Source organism: Phyllostomus hastatus, unplaced genomic scaffold (genome assembly GCF_019186645.2).
Source record: "Phyllostomus hastatus isolate PE091 unplaced genomic scaffold, TTU_PhHast_1.1 phas_scaffold_182, whole genome shotgun sequence".
Classification (NCBI taxonomy): domain Eukaryota; kingdom Metazoa; phylum Chordata; class Mammalia; order Chiroptera; family Phyllostomidae; genus Phyllostomus; species Phyllostomus hastatus.
Genome location: NW_025334013.1, coordinates 17271051 through 17290878, shown reverse-complemented (window position 1 = coordinate 17290878; position 19828 = coordinate 17271051). Strand labels below are relative to the sequence as shown.

At 55.3% G+C, this 19828-nt stretch overlaps 1 protein-coding gene across 7 annotated transcripts in view; it reads left to right on the top strand.

The window, feature by feature from the left end:
- The window catches only part of AHDC1 (AT-hook DNA binding motif containing 1), a 63909-nt gene extending 59180 nt beyond the window's left edge, over positions 1 to 4729 (top strand). For all 7 annotated transcript variants that reach the window (XM_045859071.1, XM_045859067.1, XM_045859068.1 and 4 more), the window contains one exon: positions 4050 to 4729. The gene's annotated coding sequence lies outside the window, so the exon portion shown is untranslated. The remainder of the gene's footprint in view (positions 1 to 4049) is intronic.
- Positions 4730 to 19828: the final 15099 nt, after the last annotated feature.

Here is a 19828-nt window from a genome sequence, read left to right as displayed (position 1 = left end):
ACTGGGCTTTTGGAGGTGTCCAGGAGAGGGACTCGCCCAAAGACACACAGCCACCCAGGCAGAGAAACACGGCGTGGAAGAGCCAGGAAGGACCCTTGGGGATCACTCAGTTCCACTGTTCTTGTTCTTGCCTCAGCCTCCATACACATACCTGCACATACCTGTTGATAACACCTGTCTGCACAGACACCTCCTATACAGAGGCCAGAGAGGGTGTGGGCTAATGGGTAACCCTCCTCCTGGGACGGTAAGAAGTATGAGGCTGCAGTCACACAACTTGGTGGGCGACCACTGGTGTGAAACCTCCAGCCCCATAGCATCCCTGTATGCTCAGCAGTGAAGGGGGTGGCTGTCTGCAACTGCTGAGGCGGGAATGAATGGGAAGGCTAGAGTTTAAAAAGCACCTGCCTGGTGGACACAGATTTTGAAAAGTATCCCTGGAGTGGGGAGGGGAGTCCCACCCTGCCCATTCCCAACTGGGAACCTCACCCTTTGGTGCATCTCCACCTCTCAGGTGTGATCTGGACCCCAGGGGAACCAGTGTCCTCTCTGCATCTGGCGGGCTCACTCGCCTGACTTGGCCTGAAAGTGTTGAGGGAGTGGTCTGGCCTTTGGACAGCTGCGGTCTGTCTCTGACCGCTTTGCCTAAAGATCTATCCCATTACCTTGACCTCCTTACTTTACGTAGAAACCAAAGGCCGGAAAGGGAAAGAACGTGTCCAGGCCTCACAGCAAATCAGTCTCTGTCCCTACGTATTCTCTCGGCCTTCCGTTCTACTGCCTTGTTCAATGTCGAGGCCCCCTTCTGGGGGGCAGTGACTCGAAGGTAGGGGTTAGACCTTAGCTTCATTGGTTGCAGTTAGTGGGCGTGAAGATGTCTCTGCTGGTTGCTTAAATGAACGTGGACAATAAAACGCTCCTTTTGTGGTGAGAGCAGCTCTCTCTGGACAACCTGATTTGTACACCATCTGCAGCACTTCTGAGTCCCGCTCAGCTACCCCTCCGTGCCCCCCAGCGCCAGCCCCACTGACAGGCAGAGCTCATCTAATGCCCTGGCACCCCGGATGGTAAAACCGCTCGAGCACAGGGACTCAGCAGCCTGTGACTCTGCAGTTGTTCATTATGGAGGCATTAAAAGGTTAAGTCTCCTGAACAATGGCTGGTGTCCTGGGGCGCCAAGTGCATGCGGTGTTGGGGATATAGAGGTGCCACACACAGGTCTCTGCCCTGGAGGAGCAGGGAAGGGGATGACAAGTGCACTGGTAGCTATGGTAACAGGGTGGTCTAAGGAGGCGTCCAGGGGGTGTGCCCAGCTTGAGCTGGACCCTGGCACGCTGATCAGACTTAGACGGTCTTCACTGTCCTCACTGTCGTGCAGTCAGTGCACGTTCTCGACCCCAGCGCGTGCAGAATACTGTGCCCAGCAGTGGGTAGAGGAGCCACAGCCCCTCCCGCCAAGGCTGGGCCAGGTGCCCCTCTGTGCTCCCTGAGCCCCCAGGGCTCCCCTTGGCACAGTCCTTGTCTCCCTGCATTGAAATTTCCTGGTCTGGATTCCACTTTGTTTTCTTCTCTGCTCTGTGAGCCCCTCGAGGGCCAGGCCTAGCAGTTCTCTGCTTTGTCTCCAGTGCCCAGCCTGGGCCACCTGGCATGTCAGCCTGAGTCCCATTTTGTGACCAACTGACTGTGGCGAGGTCAGGGTTCTGCATAGCCACAGCTCTGTCCATTCTCCCCTGCTCAGGAACCTCTAGATTTGATTCTCTCCCCATCCCCCATCATCCCCCAGATTCTGGCCAAGTCATGAAAGCTGGGGAGGGCGGTGGGAGGAGGAAGGTGAGACAGGGATGGCTTAGCAGAGGGTGAGAAAGCCTCCCTGCTGCCTGGCCACCGGCACCATGGGAATGGTTCTGGCAGGAGCTGCCTGCTGGGCTGAGATCACCATGGAGACCTGGCTTGGAGAGGGTCACTGGCAGTGGCTAAGGGCTGAGAGGGGGTGGGGGTGACAGGGATTTGTGAGGAGGCTCCCGGCCTGCCCTGGGGCCCTTAGGGGGAGCAGGAAAGGCTGGGGTTTGGTAGAATTCACTTGCTAAGTGGTTGGAAGCAGCCCATTATAAGTCTCCCACTTGTCTCCCCAACACATTATGCCCGTCACCCCAAAAGGAGGTTCTTTAGCTTAGCAGCTGTTCTTAAACTATAATAAAACTGTCCTACAGATAGGTGCCTCCAGCCCTCCAGCTGAACCTGTTTCGCCCTCCCCCCACGTCCCATAGTTCTGCCCCCAATAAATACCTTGCTTATCTCTGCAGCTGTTCCTGTTTATCACTCTACCTGTGGAGAACTGACATCCACCCCAACTTTACCCCCAGCCCCAAGAGTTGCTGTTCTACCAATCACCCCAGTTGCAATAGAGCTGTCACCCTAATGGGCACACCTCTGACCTCTAGGGCTGATGTTCCGACCTCCCCTCACCCGCAGGAGGCCTGACAGCTTAACAGAGATGCAGCTCCCACCCTCTCCCTCACACCTCTGCCTGCCACCTGGGCTGAGACACCTCACCTGGGTGGGGTGCTGTCCCCACCTTTCGGAAACCCACCTGGGTCCCCAGGCCTTGGGGGAGTGCTGGCAAGTCCAGCCTCAGGACGAAAGTCGTCCCTGGGGCTGACAGCCCAGCAGACAGCGTCTGAGGCTGAGCAGAATTTCAATGTGGCCCTTTTGGAAGGGGAGTCAAGGGAGGGAAGGCTTTCTGTGGCTGCCAGTTCCTGCAGGGGTGGGGGTGGGGGTCTGGCTTGCTGAGGAGCCCTAGAAGGTGGTGGTTTTAGCACCCCCCGCCCCGCCCCTGAATTCCGGTGGGGTGGTCACCTGCCAGGTGTGGGAGACATGGATTTCAGGGCTGAGAGGAGGACAGAACTCTTGAAAAGGGTCAAGCTGATGACTAGAGGTCTTGAGAATGACCCAGCCCGTTCTTCTTTTTTTCTTTTTCTTTTCTTTTTTAAATTTTATTTTATTTTAATTGTTGTTCAAGTACAGTTTTCTGTCTTTTATACCCAAGCCCGTTCTTGCCCCTCTGGGCACCGTCCTGCTCATCCCAGCAAATCTGGGGTCTGGGTAGGGAACTGAGGTCCCCAGGGCCCCGCACACATAATTCTCCCTCCCAGGGGAAGGGGGTACTTCAGACTTCCAGTGCCTGGTGATTCTAGGGAGTGGGGACTTGGGAGTTCCTGAGCTTCAGGAAGGCAGGGGGTGCAGCCAAACACAGATGGCATTGTGTTGGGCAGTTTCTGTATTCCTCTGTTCAGACAGACTTCCTCCTCACCTCTCCTCTCTAAGGAACAGAATGGCATTGGTGGGGGCTGGGGAAAGGGGGTTGGATTTAGAAGAAATGAAGCTGCAGTTCACACCTGTGCTGTGCTAAGGCCCCATCTTCTGTATTACGTCATTCCTCAGAACAGCCTAGGTTGGAGGGATTGTTACATGAGGAAACCCAGGCGTGGAGAGCCTGGTTGGCCCAGGCCCTGCAAAAATAATGAGTAGTAATTAGTGTCATTTATTATTCATTTATGTACCAGGCTTAATCTGCCCTAAACCACTGAATTCTCCTAACAAACCTTTGGGGTCGTTCTGGTATCCCTTTTTTACAGATGAGTACACCGAGGCTCACAGAGATTCTCTGACTTGCTCAAGGTCGTAGAGCTATTGAATGGTGGTGCTAGCTTTTGAATTTAGCTGTGTCTGACTCGAGTTCAAGTTCTTAACAAATCGCGCAGCCCGGAACCCCAGCTCCTTTACCTCCTTTGCCAGGCACATGCTTTACTTCTCGGTGGGGTGGGTGTTGGACCACACACTGATGTTACAGAGAGGAAATCTGAGCCCAGAGAAAGCCAGAGACTCGTGGGGGACTGTTTGGAGTTTTATGGGAGAAGGAACAATGGGGTTAGCTTCTCCCAGAATCCTGGTAGGAACTGGGTGAGGTCCCACTCTCAACCCCCCTGCTCTCAGAACTCAGTGTCTGCCTGCCACTGACTTCGGCCTCTTCTCTTTGTGTTTCTCCGCAGCTTTCAGAAAACCAACGCCAAGACCCCTCCCAGCGTCCACATCGTCCTCTGGCAGGAGCGCCTGCCCCTCTGCCTCCCACCCCACCCCACCCGCACCCCCTGCCGCCCCATCTCCCCCCACCCCTCCCTGCCCATCTCCTCCACGCAGAAGCCCAAGGTGAGCCCTTTCTGCACAAAACCAGCAATTGTAAATACTTTTTAAAAATGTACAAAACTTAAAAACAAAACACAGTTTTAGAAAAAAGACAAAAAAAAGAGAGAGAGAGCGAGCGAGAGAGCGAGCGTGTGCAAGAGGTTGCAAGCGGGGCCTCGAGGTGTCCAGAGCCCGGCAAGTATGCACTGAGAAATTTATCTACAGGTCGTTTGACAAAAATGAACAATATCCTATTTATTGTATATACTGTTTTATTATAAATCGTGGATTGTATATTGCATTCTGTAAACCTGCTGTGGTCCCGTGGTGTGCAAATTCGCATGGTGGGGGGGAGGGAAAAGAACCTCTTGCGGGAGCTTTTTTTTTTTTCCTTTCTTATTTTTCACTCTTTTGGGTTTTTCTCTTCTGTTGTTGTTGTTGTTTTCTGTTGGCAGGACACACCCAAAGATCCAAGTTTGTATTAAAAAGAAATGAAAAAAAAAAAGCAAAAAAAAAAACCACACACACACGTTGTGTCTTGTGAAAGGGGGTGAGCGAGGGTGGGCGGAATGGAAGGGACACACCAGGGTTTCGTCACAGCCCCCTGGGCCTGAGTTGAAATGCTGACATGTGTTCCTTGCCTCTGAGTTTTCCCTTTTGCCTGGGACCTGAGTCACCTTCGCGCCTGGGCCCCCTACCCAGAGTCCTCCAGGCCCTGGGTTTCCCTGCCTCTGGCTCCCAGCCTGCCCCCTGGGGGCCACCTGGTCCCTGATTTCTTCTTTCCGTCCCAGGTACAGGGATTCTGCCTCTTAGCTCTTCATTTTGCCCCAGACCCTGGGTCTCCCCCTACTCTGAGACCCCTCTTCTATCCTACGTCCTGGGTTTCCCTTGCTCCGGGACCTTTTCTAAGTCCCTGGGTCTCCCCAGCCCTGGACCACCATTGTTTTCAAAGTACAGGGATGGTTGCCTCCAGGGGTGGTCGCCACCAGGAACGCTGTTCTGCCCCAAGTCCTAGTTTCCACTTCCTGAGGAACCCCGTTAGGAGTGAAGTCTCCGGTCTCCCCTACTTCTCTAGACCACCTCCTTTCACTCTAGATCTCGGGTCTCTGGGTCTAGCCCCTCAGTTTGTAGTGTGTCTCCCCAGCCTCTGTGTCCTCCAGTGCTACTTTGGTTCAGGGACACCTGTCTGAGATACTCCATCCTAAGCCCAACAGCCCCCTTTCCCACAAGAACTGGAGTGACCCCAAGTGCTGGGTCTGGGTTTCCTCCCAGCTTTCATAAACTTTGGAAATCCAAAGACAACTCAACCCTGCGCCTATTTCTGGTGGACCTGGAATGACTGAGCTATTTCCCGCTCCCTGACCTTGGGGAACTCTTGGCTGCTTGACCAGATAATACCCACCTTGAGCTGCCTGGTCTTTAGTAAGCAGCTTTTCCTGCAGATCCATTGTATGTTAAAACTCTGTCCAGTATGTTTCTCTGTGTCCCTCCCTGCTGAAGCTCAGGGAGACCCCAAGGGTCAGCTCAACACAGCCTGCCCTCCCTAACCCAACCAGCACGGCCTAGGCCTTGGAAGAGTCAAAGGAACCCTCCCTCTGAGAGGGAGACAAACCACCCCTTCTGGGCACCGCTGTCTGAAAGAGGAGGCTAGAGAATTCAGATAGAGGCAGGTAACAAAACTGCAGCCCGTGTTGGATGTAAAGGCTCATCCACCCAACCAAGGCCCCTCCACGAATCCCCAAGCATCAGATGAAGACAGTTCTCACCCTCCAGCATGGTGAGAGCAAAGGCATCAACACGAGTCTCAAGATGACAATTCAGTATGGTGCTGGAAATGGGGGCAGGGAGCAGTAGGACCCCATGAATGTTGGGGTGGGGGCTTTCGTTCCTGCAGAAGGAAAGAACATGGTCAAAGGCCTGGAGATGTGAGAGATGGCAGGTGCGGAAGCCACACATGGTTAGGTCTGTTTGGAGTAGACACTGTGTTTGCGGAGGGGAGAGCTTTGGCAAGGTCTGGGGCAGAGTGGAGGCTGGTTGGAGGGGGTGGGTGGCACCTTGGGAACCATGGTGGGGAGGCGAGAAGCTTGTTTTCAGCCCCAAGAATCTCATGCACTGCAGGGAGAAAATGTTCGGCGGCTGCTGGGGAAGCAGAAGAGACTTGGGAAGGCTCCCCAGGTGAGGCAGTCTGGGTAAAGAGGGATGCCAGGGTGGGGGAGGGGCGGGTAGCGCTGAGGGCGGGTTGAGATGGAGAAGAAGGCCAGTGAAGAGTAGCTTGTCATGGAATTGGGGTGAGGGTAGGGAGGAGAGACCCCTGAAGGAAATGGGAGATTACAGCCCAGCAAGGCGGCTCATTAACTTGAGGGCTTTTTGTAAGGGAGATGGGGACTCACTAGAAAGAGAGGGGCACCAGGAGGGGGATGGGAACCCAGGGAAAGGCTCCTGGGATGGATGGGAGGCAGGCTTGGTGAGAACTGGGGCTCCCTGAAAGGAGGGGTCCGGGAGAGAATGCTAGCTTGGGGAGGACAGGGTTCTGTGGCTTAGTAAAGGCCAAGGTGTGTTTTGGAGAACACACTTGGGAGATCTGTCAGGGCCAAGGGCCCAGCCTTTGAGATTTAAGGTTCTCTATGCTCTTGGGCCCTGAGGCTGGGCGGGGGGCAGCAGGGACCCTGCCAGGTGGGTGGAGAAGGGATGGGTAGTACTCTGATGTGATCTGTGCTTACCACCACAGTCCCACACCTGATCCCAGAACGTATCAAGGCCACGTGGCTCCTAGATATCTGGATTTTGCCACCACAAATTAAATACTACCAGAGGTGTTTATTCCTCAAAATGATTGTTGAGCCCTTGGCCTATGTGGCTCAGTGGGTTGGAACATCATCCTATAACCAATAGGTTGAGGGTTCGATTCCTGGTCAGGGCACACACCTAGGTTACGGGTTCATTCCCCAGTCTGGGCGCCTGTGATCCTGGTCGGGTTCACACAGGAGGCAGCCGATCAATGCACCTCTCTCGTGTGCATGTTTTGCTCCCTTCCTCTCTTCCCTGTTCTCTCTGAAAGTGATGGAAATACACCTTTGGATGAGGATTTAAAAAAAAAAAATCCTGGGGGTAGAGAAAGATTCACCTCATTTACAAATGAAAACACAGCTTCAGAGACTTGTCCAAGATCACATGTAAGTGGCAGAAGTAGGTTGGCCCAGAATCTGAGCCCTTGCTTTTCATAACAATTTAAAGAAAAAAATGCATCAAAAATTGATTTATTCTATAATAAACATTTGAATTATTGAAATAAAAATAGAGAATAATTATAATGCTATGTACCAGATACTGTTCTAAACACTTCACATACATAAATGCACATAAAGTCCTCCTGCCTCCACAGACGTCCTGTGAGGCTTTGTTGTGATGATCACTGTCCCCGTTTTCCAGGCAGAAAACCCAAGTGCAGAGAGAGGGTTTACAAAGACCACTGGGTAAATGGTGACGCCAGGGCGTAAACCCGAACACCAGGCAAAAAAGTTCAGGAGTCTGCTTTCCGCACTGTTACGATGAAAACCTGCTCCACGCCATCCCTGGTAATAATACCTGTGTCTACATTTCCAGCCCATTCATCTAGATCGGTCGCTCCCAAACTGGAGATTCTGACTTTATTGAGCTGGTTGGGGCCTTTGCGTCAGAATTTTTCAAAGCTCTCCAGGTGGTTCTGTGCAGCCAAAGTCGAGAACCTCTATTCTAGCTGTTGTGCTGAGTGTGTGCACACAAGCAGGCACCTATGCACACACACCTATGTTTAAGGTGTCCTAGGTGTGTATCAGACACCTTCTTGTGTGTACACTATGGCATGCATCGTGTTTTTCACTCTGAGTGGCTGTAAATTACTGTAGATTCTGAGTGACACCGAACACATTCACTTAACAAATATTTCTTAAGCACTTACAAGATTCCAGGTACTGTCCCAGGCAGGCCGGGGTACAACGGTAAGAAGAGATTGGGTCCATGCCTTTGATTGTATAGACTGATGGGATTGACCAGTTGGTCCTCCGTCTTTCCCCATGCGTAGCCCAGGTTTGGAGCCCCTCAGAGAATGTGACGGATGAACAGCCGGCTGGGTTAGCTTAGGAAGATGGGACTTGCTGGTGTGGCTATGCACATGGTGGACTTTCTGGCCCTGCTTGCAAATTGTTTGAGCCAGGGAGGTCCAGGGCATGTTTCTGGGTTTGCATGAGTATATGAGAAACCTGGCAGGGGCCGGCAGTGGGGGTGGGGGGTGGGGCACTGTGTGCAAGGTAGTCACCAGCCCAGAACAGCACACAGACGGTGGCACATGCATGCATACACACACATACACAACCGGCTGCTGCAAGAAGAGGCTGAGTTCCGTCCTGCCCCAGGGCACAGACCTGCAGAGCTGGAGAACTCTGCTCTGGGTATGTGGAGGAGGAGGAGGCAGAGCTAGGGCTGGAAACTTCATGGGAGGGAGGGAGGAAGGGAGGGAAAGAGACGGAGGAGGCCAGGGACCCGCATCCTGATCTCTGGTCTGTTTCAGCAGTTTTGGACTTGGTGTTCTGGGTCTCTGTGTGACTCTGGGTCTTCCCCTCTCTAATGGCCTGATCTTGGCATCTTCGTGTCTCTTTTCTGGGTCTTGGACTGTAAGGCTCATCACATGACTCTGGGTCACTAGCTCTCCAGCCTACTTGGCTCTCTGTTCCCTCCAAGACTGTGTCTCTGCCTCCATGTCTGCCTCTGCCTCTGTGTCCTTCCTTGTCCTTGCCAGGTGGGGGGAGGGGGCCCAGTGCTCAGGGAGCAGGTGTCAGCTTGCTCAGGCAGCAGGGAGTGAAGCTGAGCAGGGCACAGAGCCAGCAGCCCCTGGACACACAGCCACACTCCAGGACACACACTCGGGGCACTCACAGGAACGCGCAGTGACGTGGAGAGCTGGGTTCTCGAGGAGCCACAGGGACATACACACGGATAGATACACAGTGCAATATGCAGCTCTGCCCAGAAACACACAAGGATGCCTGACAGGGAGGGTCACATGCAGATACCAAGGGATTGTGCACATGCACACACACTGAGAAATGCTCGCCCAGGTACAGGCACACCTGGGGCATTCATCCAGAGGAAACACAGGACCATGGGCATGCAAGCAGAGACACACACACCTTTTACAGGCACAAAAATAGCACAGACAACTGCACATTCAGGAATGAGGAGGCACAAACATGAGCACAGACAGGCAAATACCCTCAAGGACAGCAGAGACAGGCACACTAAGGGACACACCTGGGCACGGGCTGAACCTCCTCAGGTACACCCCCACCCCTAGAGGCTCACTCTGGAGCACCTGGGGGACACGCCCATAGGCCTCTCGGGGTGGAGAGGGAGAGAGAGGCCCCAGCACACCGGACGCCCCCAGCTCTCCCCCAGGCGCTCGCGGGCGCCCCAAGTGTGCACGCCTGCGCGTGTGTGCCCGCCGGTGCGTGTCGCCACCTGTGGGAGGAGAGGTGCGCACTGCGCCCCGGGGCGGCCCTGCCGCGAGGCGCGGGGGAGCGGTTGCCATGGCGCGTGGAGCGCGGCCGCATACTAATGGGGCGGTCAGGGGCGCAGCCCCCCTACCACCTGACTGCCTCCTCCCACTGCTTCCTCCAGCAACTCCGAAGTCACCCCGGCCCGCAGCTGGTCTCATACACCCCACTCAGAGGGCCTGAGCCAGTTGCCTGGGGCCTGGGGGTGGTCAGGAGGCCTGCAGGGCTGCGGAACCCTCGCCTCCCTGGCTGCCCACAGAGAAGGCTCAGGCCTGGCTGGGTTGAGAGCCTGGGGCTCTGCAGGGCTGCGTAACCTAGACACGGGCATCAACAGGGCACAGCAGCCCAGGGCACAGGTGCTGCTTTGGAAATGGGGGTGGCTATCCTGGGAGGGGGAAAATAAAAGGGAAACTTAACACTTTTTTGCCAGTGGGCCCTCCAGTCTGTCTTCCCTGGGCTAGGCTGGGGAGGGGCAGAGGACTTGACCCATCGCTAATACTACCCACATCCTTCTCTCCCCTCCACATCCCTCTCTCTCCAGCTGCTTCTAGCATCTCTCCAGTACAGGGGAGGAGGCATCAGCTACCATCACTTCAGTTCTGCTCTAGTCTGATTGGTGGGGTGGAGGTGAGAAGTGCACTGAGGACTAAGGGGAGGAGTCAGTAGCATCAGAAGGGTTAACACCTCCCCATACCTTGACCCCAGTCCCATAGCCCCACTTTCACTGCAGCCTTGACCGCCCACCCCCTCAGCCCCACTGGTTTTTACTGGCATGGAAGGGAGTAGCAGTACCCTGGTGTGGGGGTAACCAGCAGAGGGTTTGCAGGTAGAGACAGTGGGAGGGGGCCCTTATGGGGGGAGCCAGGCGGTTGCCTAGCAACCCCACAGCTGTCTGTTGACCTAGAAGAAGCTGCGCCTTCTTGACACAGCTGGTGTTTACATGTAACTGAGGATCTGGCTTAACGCTTGCTTGGAGGAAAGCTGAGGCAGGGCCCTGGTGGCAGCCTGGCCCTGGACCCAGCTGTGGTGGGCTCCGTGCCTGCCTGCCCTCTGCTTCAGCTCCTACCTCAAGTCTGATAGCAGAGCGTGGGAGGGCGACTTTCAGAGCTGGAGGCTTTGGTGCTGGAGAAAGTTGATGTGCACACACACAGAGACACAACCTGAGGCCTTCAGCACTGCAATGGCGGGAGACTAAGCAAGGGCCAGGGGAGGGGATGCCCAGCTTGTGCACAGATTTCCACCCACACAGACAGCGCCAGCATTCACAGGGGCTCATAGACATGCAGACCCACAAAAATCAAACTGACTTAGGTACACACACGCAGGCACAGAGATGCCCGTCGACATAAAACGATACTCAGGCCGACAGACTCACAAATACAGTAATCAAGTGACTGAAACCCCGACACAGACACACCCACAAACCTCTGGATACGGAGGACACACAGGCACTGATCGCCTGATAGAGACACACACTCAAACACACTGACACACAGAAACACCCACATGTTAGTGCCAGCAGCTCTCACACGAACTCAGCTCATTCCAGCTAGTGTGCAGGTCTGCATGATGAGAGGCAGAAACTCAGACTGACACGCAGTCACCACATGCACACAGGAAAACACACAACGCCCCAAACTTGCATTGATTGCCCATAATGCTCAAGGCAGGCAGTGGCTGACACCACTGACATAGGCAGAGACACGCCCAGGGGCCCGACATGTGAAGAGGTCCCTGAAAGACCACGGGCCCTGACACGTCCCACCGCACCCATACACATCCCCGTAACAAACACATGCCGGCCTAGGGTGTGGGCAGAGCTGAAACTCCTCCCTGCCCACAAGCTCTGAGCGGCCACAGATGTGCCTCAAGGTCAGAGAGCTCTAGTGGCCCTAGGACCAGCGCCAGATGAGCCCCTACAGCCTGGGCTGTACCCCTGATCCCCAGTTCTAAGGAGGAGAGAGCACCCACTCTTTTTCTGGGAGTCCCCAGACTGAGGAGAAAGATACAGCCCATCCCCAGGAGCCCCCTCTCTGAGGCTGTGTCCTCCAGAGTCCCTGGACTGGCAGAAGAGGCATTGCCCAGACAAGCCCCAGGCTGGTGGAGGCCATATCTCCCTCCCTGGCAGCACGGCATGCTGAAGACAGACACACATGCATACACTAGCAAGTGGCAGCTCCTGGGGGCAGCTTGAGGGCTTCCTGACAGAAGTGGGCCTGGGGCCTGGCTTTGGAGCCCAAAAGGAAAGGGGCAGGGAGTGTGCCAAGAAGGGCCTCCTTCTCTTTACCCCACACCCTGCCCCTCATCCAGCAGTTCCTCCTCCCACCAGGGCCCAAGGGGCCTGCTGGGGCCCCACAGCCCCATCAGCCCAAGCAGTGAGCAGGAGGAGGAGAGGGATATTTTTAGCTTCTCTGCCACTGACATTTCGCAGCAGGCGACCTGGGGTGAAGCTGAGTGAGTGCTGAAGGCTGGGAGAAGCCGACAGCGCCTTCCCGCCCCCATGCACATTGCACGTGCACGCACAACTGTGCACGCACACAGCCACATCCCCAACACTCCCAGTGCCCACGTGGTGGCACGGCTTCAGGTCCAGTCTCACACCTAGATTCGCATACACCTGTGCACACCCTTGGTTCATATGCCACTTATGCCTAAAACCTCACACACCCGGACACACAAACTGTATCCATTCACATACCAAGATACATGTACATACAACTCATATATATCACACACTTCCCACACCTAGCTAAGCATAAGCACACACTCATTCATCACTCGTTCCAGAGATGTGATTCAGTGCCTACTGTGTTAGCACTATTCTAAACACTAAAGATACTGTGAGCAAAATAAACAAAAATTCCACCCCTTAAAGAGTTTACATTCTAGTGGGGGAGGTTTGACAATAAATAAAAAATAAATAAACAAAGAATCACGCATATAAGCCAATCCCCCCAAATATACAACCACATGTTTAAACAGCTCCCTAACGTTCACTGCCTCACAAATACAACTGCACACACAACCCATAGTCAGGACTCATAGAGACATTCACTATGTACCTCAAAACCATCACAGATGTGCACAGGCTGGTGTGGCTCAGTGGACTGAGTGCCGGCCTGTGAACCAAAGGGTTGCTGGTTCGATTCCCAGTCAGGGCACATGCCTGAGTTGTGGGTCAGGTCCTCAGTAGGGGGCATGTGAGAGGCAACCCACACACTGATGTCTCTCTCCCTCTCTTTCTCCCTCCCTTCCCCTCTCTCTAAAAATAAATAAACAAAATACTTTTTTTAAAGAATGACCATCACGGATGTGTGTAATCTATGTACACAGCAGCACACATGCAATTGTATATTCCACACATGCTGAACATGTGATACACACATAAATCTAGCCACACACACAGTGCACGTAGTTATATGATTTACCGACCTCAATATACAAAATACAGTCCCAGGTTCAGGTTCACGCTCTCCACACACATGTGCACACAACCATTCCCTCGGGGTAAAATGTCTCTCTGCCTATCACAGACATGTGCGTACACACATTCCTGTGTATGTCCCCATCCCTCAGGGAAGTGAAGCCTGTTTGTCACACCTACATAGGTGTACACAGAGTCCTAGCACACTCATGATTTCACATACACACCCAACACTCAACTCCCACGCTCCAAAGAGGCCACACTCCCTAAGTCAGTTCTTACCCAGGGTCACACTCACCCTTTGCCCCCACAGCCCTCTCCCCACTTCTCATTAGGTGAGTGTGGTCACTGCACACAAGCACCCGGAATGCTGTCCTCAAGATTCTAACCCTGCTGCCCGCAGGGTTATAGGGTTGATCCAAGCCATCGAGAAACCCTAGCGTCCTTATCCCAGACCCCAAGAAGCAGGACTCTCTCTGAGCTCAGACTTTGCCCCTGGTGCCCAGGCTGGAGGTGGGGACAAAGGAGAGTCTATACTTCCCAGGCCTTCCCCCAGGCCCCTCCCTTCACTCTCCTCCCCTCCACACTCTCTCCTTGACCTTTCCTTCTATTTCTCTCTTTTTAAAAATATTTTTAGACAGAGGGGCAGGGAGAAAGAGGGAGAGAAACATCAATGTGTGTTTGCCTCTGGTGTGCCCCCCACTGGGGACCTGGCCCCAACCCAGGCATGTGCCCTGACTGGGACTCGAACCAGCGACCCTTTGGTCTGCAGGCCAGCACTCAATCCACTGAGCCATACCAGCCAGGGCCCTTTTCTTCTATTTCTCTGTCTCCTCATCCTCCCCCCCCCCACCTCCCCAGTTGCCCTTGGCACAGCACCAAGCTCTCCTTTTCCTGGTTCTCTGCCCTAGAAAGTACTGGAGCCCTTGTGACAAACAGATGGACTAACGAGCAAACAGACAGGTCACTTGGGGGGGAAAAAGCAAGAGGTTATTGTCACATCCTGAAGACGCGGGAGGGAGGAAGGGCTAAATGAATCAAGGGAAGAATCGGACTGAGTGGCCCATGCAGCACACACAGTAGACATAACTAGGAGAAGCAGCCCTACGTTCCAGTCCTGCCTCTGCTGTGCTACCCCAAACCAGTTGCTGCCCCTCTCTGGGCCTCTTTTCTGCTTTTGTACAAAGAGGAAGTTGCAGTCAGTGATTTCTGAGGCAGAGATTCTCAAAGACACTGCAGCTGTTATATAATCAGGGAGGGGGCCTGAGTGCTGTGGGAGTCTGATTAAAGCAATAACAGCCCCCTTCCCTGAGGTTTTCTCCTCTCCCCCACACCCTTCCTGAAGCCTCCTCCCCCTTCTAGGCTTGGGCCCTTGCACTAGAGGCCCATAACACCCCCTGCCCCCCAACACATATAAACACATGTGTTCCCCAAGGCTCAGTCACGTCCTTTGCCCTCTCTGGACATTTGGTGTGCAGGCTTGTGTATTTAGGGGCTCACACTCGGGCTCTGGGCCGGTGAGCTGGTCTGTGTGTGTGCTGTCTCTCTGTCTGTCCAGCTGCCAGCAGCTTTCAGGCGCCAGGAGGGGAGGCAGCAGTCAGGAGGTGGGGGTGGGGAAGGAGGTAGCGTTGACAAGTTCCAATGTCTGGCTTTCCCTCCTGGAAACCCCAAGCTGGGGCTGGCCCCCCCTTCCCTTCCTGTCTCGTTCAAGCACGTCCCTTCTAAGAGCCCCTCTCTGCAGACACCCCCAGTGGAACCAAGCCCAGATTTGCTGCCAAGAAGGCCGACATTTCTTAGACTTGCCACGTTAAAGGTGCCTGCACAGGCACGCACTCAAATCCTCCCTCCGTGTCCTCCTCCTGTGCACATTCAGACGACCCGAAACACACAAAGACACGGTTGGACACAGCGGCCACCTGTGCACACAGGAGGCAGCGCATGGAGCGCATCTGACCCCGGCTCACAGACAAGCACAGACACATCCACGTATTCCCCGCTTCTTACCCTCAGCTTACCACAGACTCAGAAGCACGCAGTCTCCAGCATGCGGTGCTCACAGACACGCACAAACACTGTCACACTCAGGCCGTGCCATGCAGAGAAACAAGTGCAAATCCACAGCATATTGCCTCTCTGCACAGCACAGCCGCCACCACCACCACTTCCACCACCGCCCTGTGTGGGTGCGTCGCGGGGACACAACACCATGCCGCCTGTTCTCTTGTGCATATAGCCAAGCACACACAGACGGCCACACAGGGTGACTGACCCCCGCGTCGCCAGAGAAACACACCAGGTCCGCTGGGTACAGAGACGCCGCGTGCCTGCGCCCATGCCCTGGACATGTGCGTGAGCCCACACAGTTACACGGTGTCTTCCTGGGCACAGAGACATGCCTAAAAGTACAGCTGCATGCAGTCTTTCTCTGTGCACACAGAACCACTGTCCCTTGGACACACACACAGGTGAGCTCAAGTTCACAGTTACATCCTTCCCCTCCTACACAATGACAAGTCCACAGGGGCCCCGACACATCCAGACGTGAGCTGAGCACACAACTCAGACACAGAAGCTGACCCTTTTGTGTGCATACGGATTGGATTCCTTGTCACTAACAGTCGTCTTCCACGTGCACAAACCAGCGTGTGTTCAAAACTGGGACACACACAGCTTCCCCTGTGCGTACACAAACACGCAGTGGCCCCCTTTGTGTGCACAAACCAGCACAAGCTCACACACACAGCATCACCTTTGCACACTGAGGCGACTGCAGACTCACAAATTGCCGTGACATGCTCCTCCCTGCACACTTAAGAGTGCTGGCTCACACAAACAGACCCAGCCTCACACACAGCCACTCAAGCTGCAGGCTCCTAACCCCAGCCTTCTGCCTCCCTCAGTGGGGAGGGCTGGAAAGGTGAGGGGCTGGCTCAGCCCTTGTTCCCTCCCTCTGCCCGCTGGCTCACTCCGCTCCCTCCCATCTGGCAGAGTCAGCCAGCCCAGCCCCTGCTCCAGCAGCCCTGGCTTTTCTGGGCAAACTCTCCGCGGGTTGGTCTCGGCTGATGCCGCATCAGCAGCAGCAGCAGCAGGGGCGAGAAGGCTGCGGGCGGCTGCCAACGTGGCAGACGGCGGGCAGGACAGCAGGAAGGAAGCTGGGCCCATTCAGCGCCCACTCACTGGGGGAGACAAAACCAAGGGGGCTGGATGAGCAAGCAAGGCAGCTGGGCAGGGGGACCTCGTGCCCAGCCTGGGCTCTGGGCCCACATTGGTCCCAGACTCACTGGGTGACCTTGGGCCGCTTGCTCCTACTCTCTGGCCCTATTTCCTCCTTCAGCAAATGAACAGTCTGGAGCTGGACACTTCTTCCAGCCTCCAAAGCTCTTATCAATGTAGAGCAAAGAACTCAAAGGAAGGAGACGTGGGTTCATTCTGTTGCCTCAGGCTAGTCCCTTCCCCTCTCAGAGACTCAGCCTTTCTGTCCAGCAGTAAAAACTCCTCATCTCTGTAAGCTGTTGCTGTTGACAAAATGTTTTCATTCTACAAAGCTAGCACCATTTTACAGATAAGAAAACTGAGGTTCAGAAAGATCAGTGATGCACCCAACATTACCCAGTAAGTGCGTGGCAGAGCTGGGACAGGAACTCAGGACTTCTGATTTAATCTCTAAAATCAATGCTGTCTCCCTATTTTCCAGTCATCCCACGACCCCTGACTGCCCCTCTGAGACCCCCCTACCCCCCAGCCCTGGGCCCCACCCAAGCCACCTGGTTCTGCCCTGGCAAGTCAGGGTGCAAAGGCCAGACAGGCCTCCCACCAGCATTCCAGCTGCCACTGGGAACGCAGCTGTCAGCAGGGCCAAGAGAGCCAAAAGCCACCTCCCAAGCAGGCCCACATAATTGGTACATTGTCAACTCAAAACAGAGCTGCTGTGGGATCCTGGGCAAGCCACAGTCCTCTCTGGGCCTTGGTTTCTTCATCTGGCTGCAGTGGATTGGACTGAACCATTTCCAAGGACCTTTCAGTTTGGATAGTTGCCTAGGGAGTGACCCAGGAGAAACACAGTGGGGGAGATAGCTGGACCGAGGCCCCCGCTGGCCCCCGCCAGCCATGGGTGTGTCTCAGGTGTTTGGAACAGGGGACTCTGGCCCCTGCCTCCCCTATAGGCTGAGGTTGTATCTAAGCCCTCTCTGAGCTCCCACTCTGGGAGAATTTGCAGGATGCATAGTCAGACAGACAGATGGACAAAGGTATGATGGGGAGAAGGGACGAGAGGCCCTCAAGCAGTGCTGTAGGGGCTCAGCACCCCCTGAGGAGGAAGGAGGACAAAAGGCAGGGCGAGGGCGAGGCTCTCCCCTAGCTGTCTCCTTTGTTCATTCCGTAACCCTTTACCTCTCCCTCTCCCTGTGCTCAATCTGCCCCACCCTGCAGGGCAGCCTGTGGGGAGGACAAACGTGGGAGAGACAGATCAGCAGGGAGGTGAATGCTGTGTGGTCAGTCCTGGGAAGCACGGGAGAGGCACCCAGCTCACCTGTGGGGGTGAAGAAGGCCTCCGGGAGGAGGAGTCACAGGTGTTGAGCTCAGGCTTCCAGGGTAAGTCAGAGTGAGCGCAGTGCAGTGTGCGTGCCTGAACGTGTGCGTGTGCAGGTGCCGCTACTACCCCTTCTACAGAGATCAGTGCTCAGGGGGGAGAACCAGGGCCAGGCCTTCCACCCAGGCCTGCCCGACTGCAGAGCGCGTGTTTTCTGTGTGAAGCCACGATGCCTCCTGAAGGAGTGAATTGCTAATGGTGGCATTTCAGATTTCAGACGTAGTGACAGCAAACTAGGGAAGAGGTTCTGGACAGATGGTTCTCAATCGGGTCCCTGCCTCGGGCAAGCAGAGCAGAGGGTTGTCAGAGCAGGCGAAGCGCCCTCCCCTCCATTCCTCTTGTGTGTGGGATGCAGGCAGGTCCCTCACGCGCACTCTCCTCACCATCCCCCTCCAGCCCTTTGACCCTGCCTGGGTGACCTGCATGAGCTCAGCTTCCCAGCAGCCCTGTGGAGGAGTCAGCTAGAGCAGAGGCTGTCTCTGCCCTCTGACTGCTTGGCAGTGCCAAGGGAGGCGGGGCTGCAGAGGGGTTTGGGGGAGGCTTCCAGCCACCGGGCCTCTGGTCCTGTCCCCCAACTCAGGCTCCCCCTGGGGTTTGCTGCAAAGGCTCAGGCTGGGGACAGGTGGTGCAGGGCTGGGGCACTCTGGTCAGGCCCGTCCCAGTTGCTGCAGCCTTGTTGAGCTGCCATTAACAAGTGGCCGGAGGTTGCCGTGTCTCCATGGAGACCAGACAGTCGGTGAGGCTCCGGGGTGAGGGCCGTGATTAGTGAGTGTCAGCTTTGCCAGCCCTGCTCTTCCCACCGCCAGCCGCTGGGCTCAGAGACAACAGGCCTGAGCGGGGGTGGGGGAAGGACAGGGAGGGAGCCCTGGGCTCCCACAGGCGGGGGTGGGGGGGGGTGGGGGGGGGCTCCCAAGCCCGGCCCCAGGTGCTCTGTCTTTGTCTCCCCCTGTGGCTCCTCAATTCCTCCTGCCTTCCCTCCTAATCCATCTTCCACACAGCCCTCAGGGTGAGCTTTCTAAAACACAAGCTGAGTCCTGACACTGCCTTCCCTGAGAACTTTCCATGGCTCCCCATTCCCTGGAGGCTAAGAGTCAAATTCCTTATCCTGGCATTCGAATCCTTTCTTTCTTTATCCGTTCACTCATTCGTACAACAGGTAGACACGGTCAATAAACCAAGCAAGATCCCTGCCTTGAGGAACTTCCAGTCTGGTGAGGAAGATATACAATCAGTAAAAATACAAATCAACAGATACACGATTACAATCGCAAGGAAGGCTGGGAAGGAAATGGAAAGGGTGTGTTGGTAGAGAATAATTTGGTCTGCATGGCTTCTCTGAGAAGGCCACATTTTGACAGGCACAGGTATTGATGGGGACCCACTTGTGGGGAGAGGAGGCGGTGGGTGGGGAACATTCCAGGCAACAGCCTGCACCGCCAGAGGCCCCAGGCTCCAGCCCTGGCCTGCTGCTCCCGCCCCACCTCCACCCCCACCCGCGTGTCCTAGCTTGGTTCAAGGCATCAGGGCTTAGCCAAGGGAGAAACCTCTGAGTGGCAGCCAACCCTTTCTCTCCCCGCTGTGCTCACCTCTCGTCAGTCCTGGTCCTGACAGTCCTCTCACCGTCTCTCTCCCCTCATTGCTACTGCAGACCCTGTGTTTTCACTCCAACTGTCACGCCTGCCCCTAACAGGTTTGCCCATTCACACACTGCCTCATTCCCTCCTCTGGTCATAGGCTGAGTGCCCCCTGCGTGTCGGGCACTCTGCTGGGACTTGTGGACCCAGCAGTGAGCAGGACCACACCATCCCTGCCCTGGGCAGAGCCCAGTCAGGGAGACGGGCAAGTCCACAAGTCCCAAGAAGGAGGAGGAGGACCTAACCTATATGCTCCTACTCTGGGGTGCCTAGGGAAGCTTTCAGGAGGAAGTGTGGCGAACTGAGGCCTGAAGGAGGACAAGGAAGTGGCTGGACAAAGGAAGGGCAAAGATGTCCTGTGCAGAGGAAAGGGCCTGTGGGCAGGCAGGACAGGACAGGATGTAAGAGGTCAGAGCCTGACCTGCAGGCTGGTGGGGAGCCACTGAGGGACTTAAACTCACACGGAGCATGC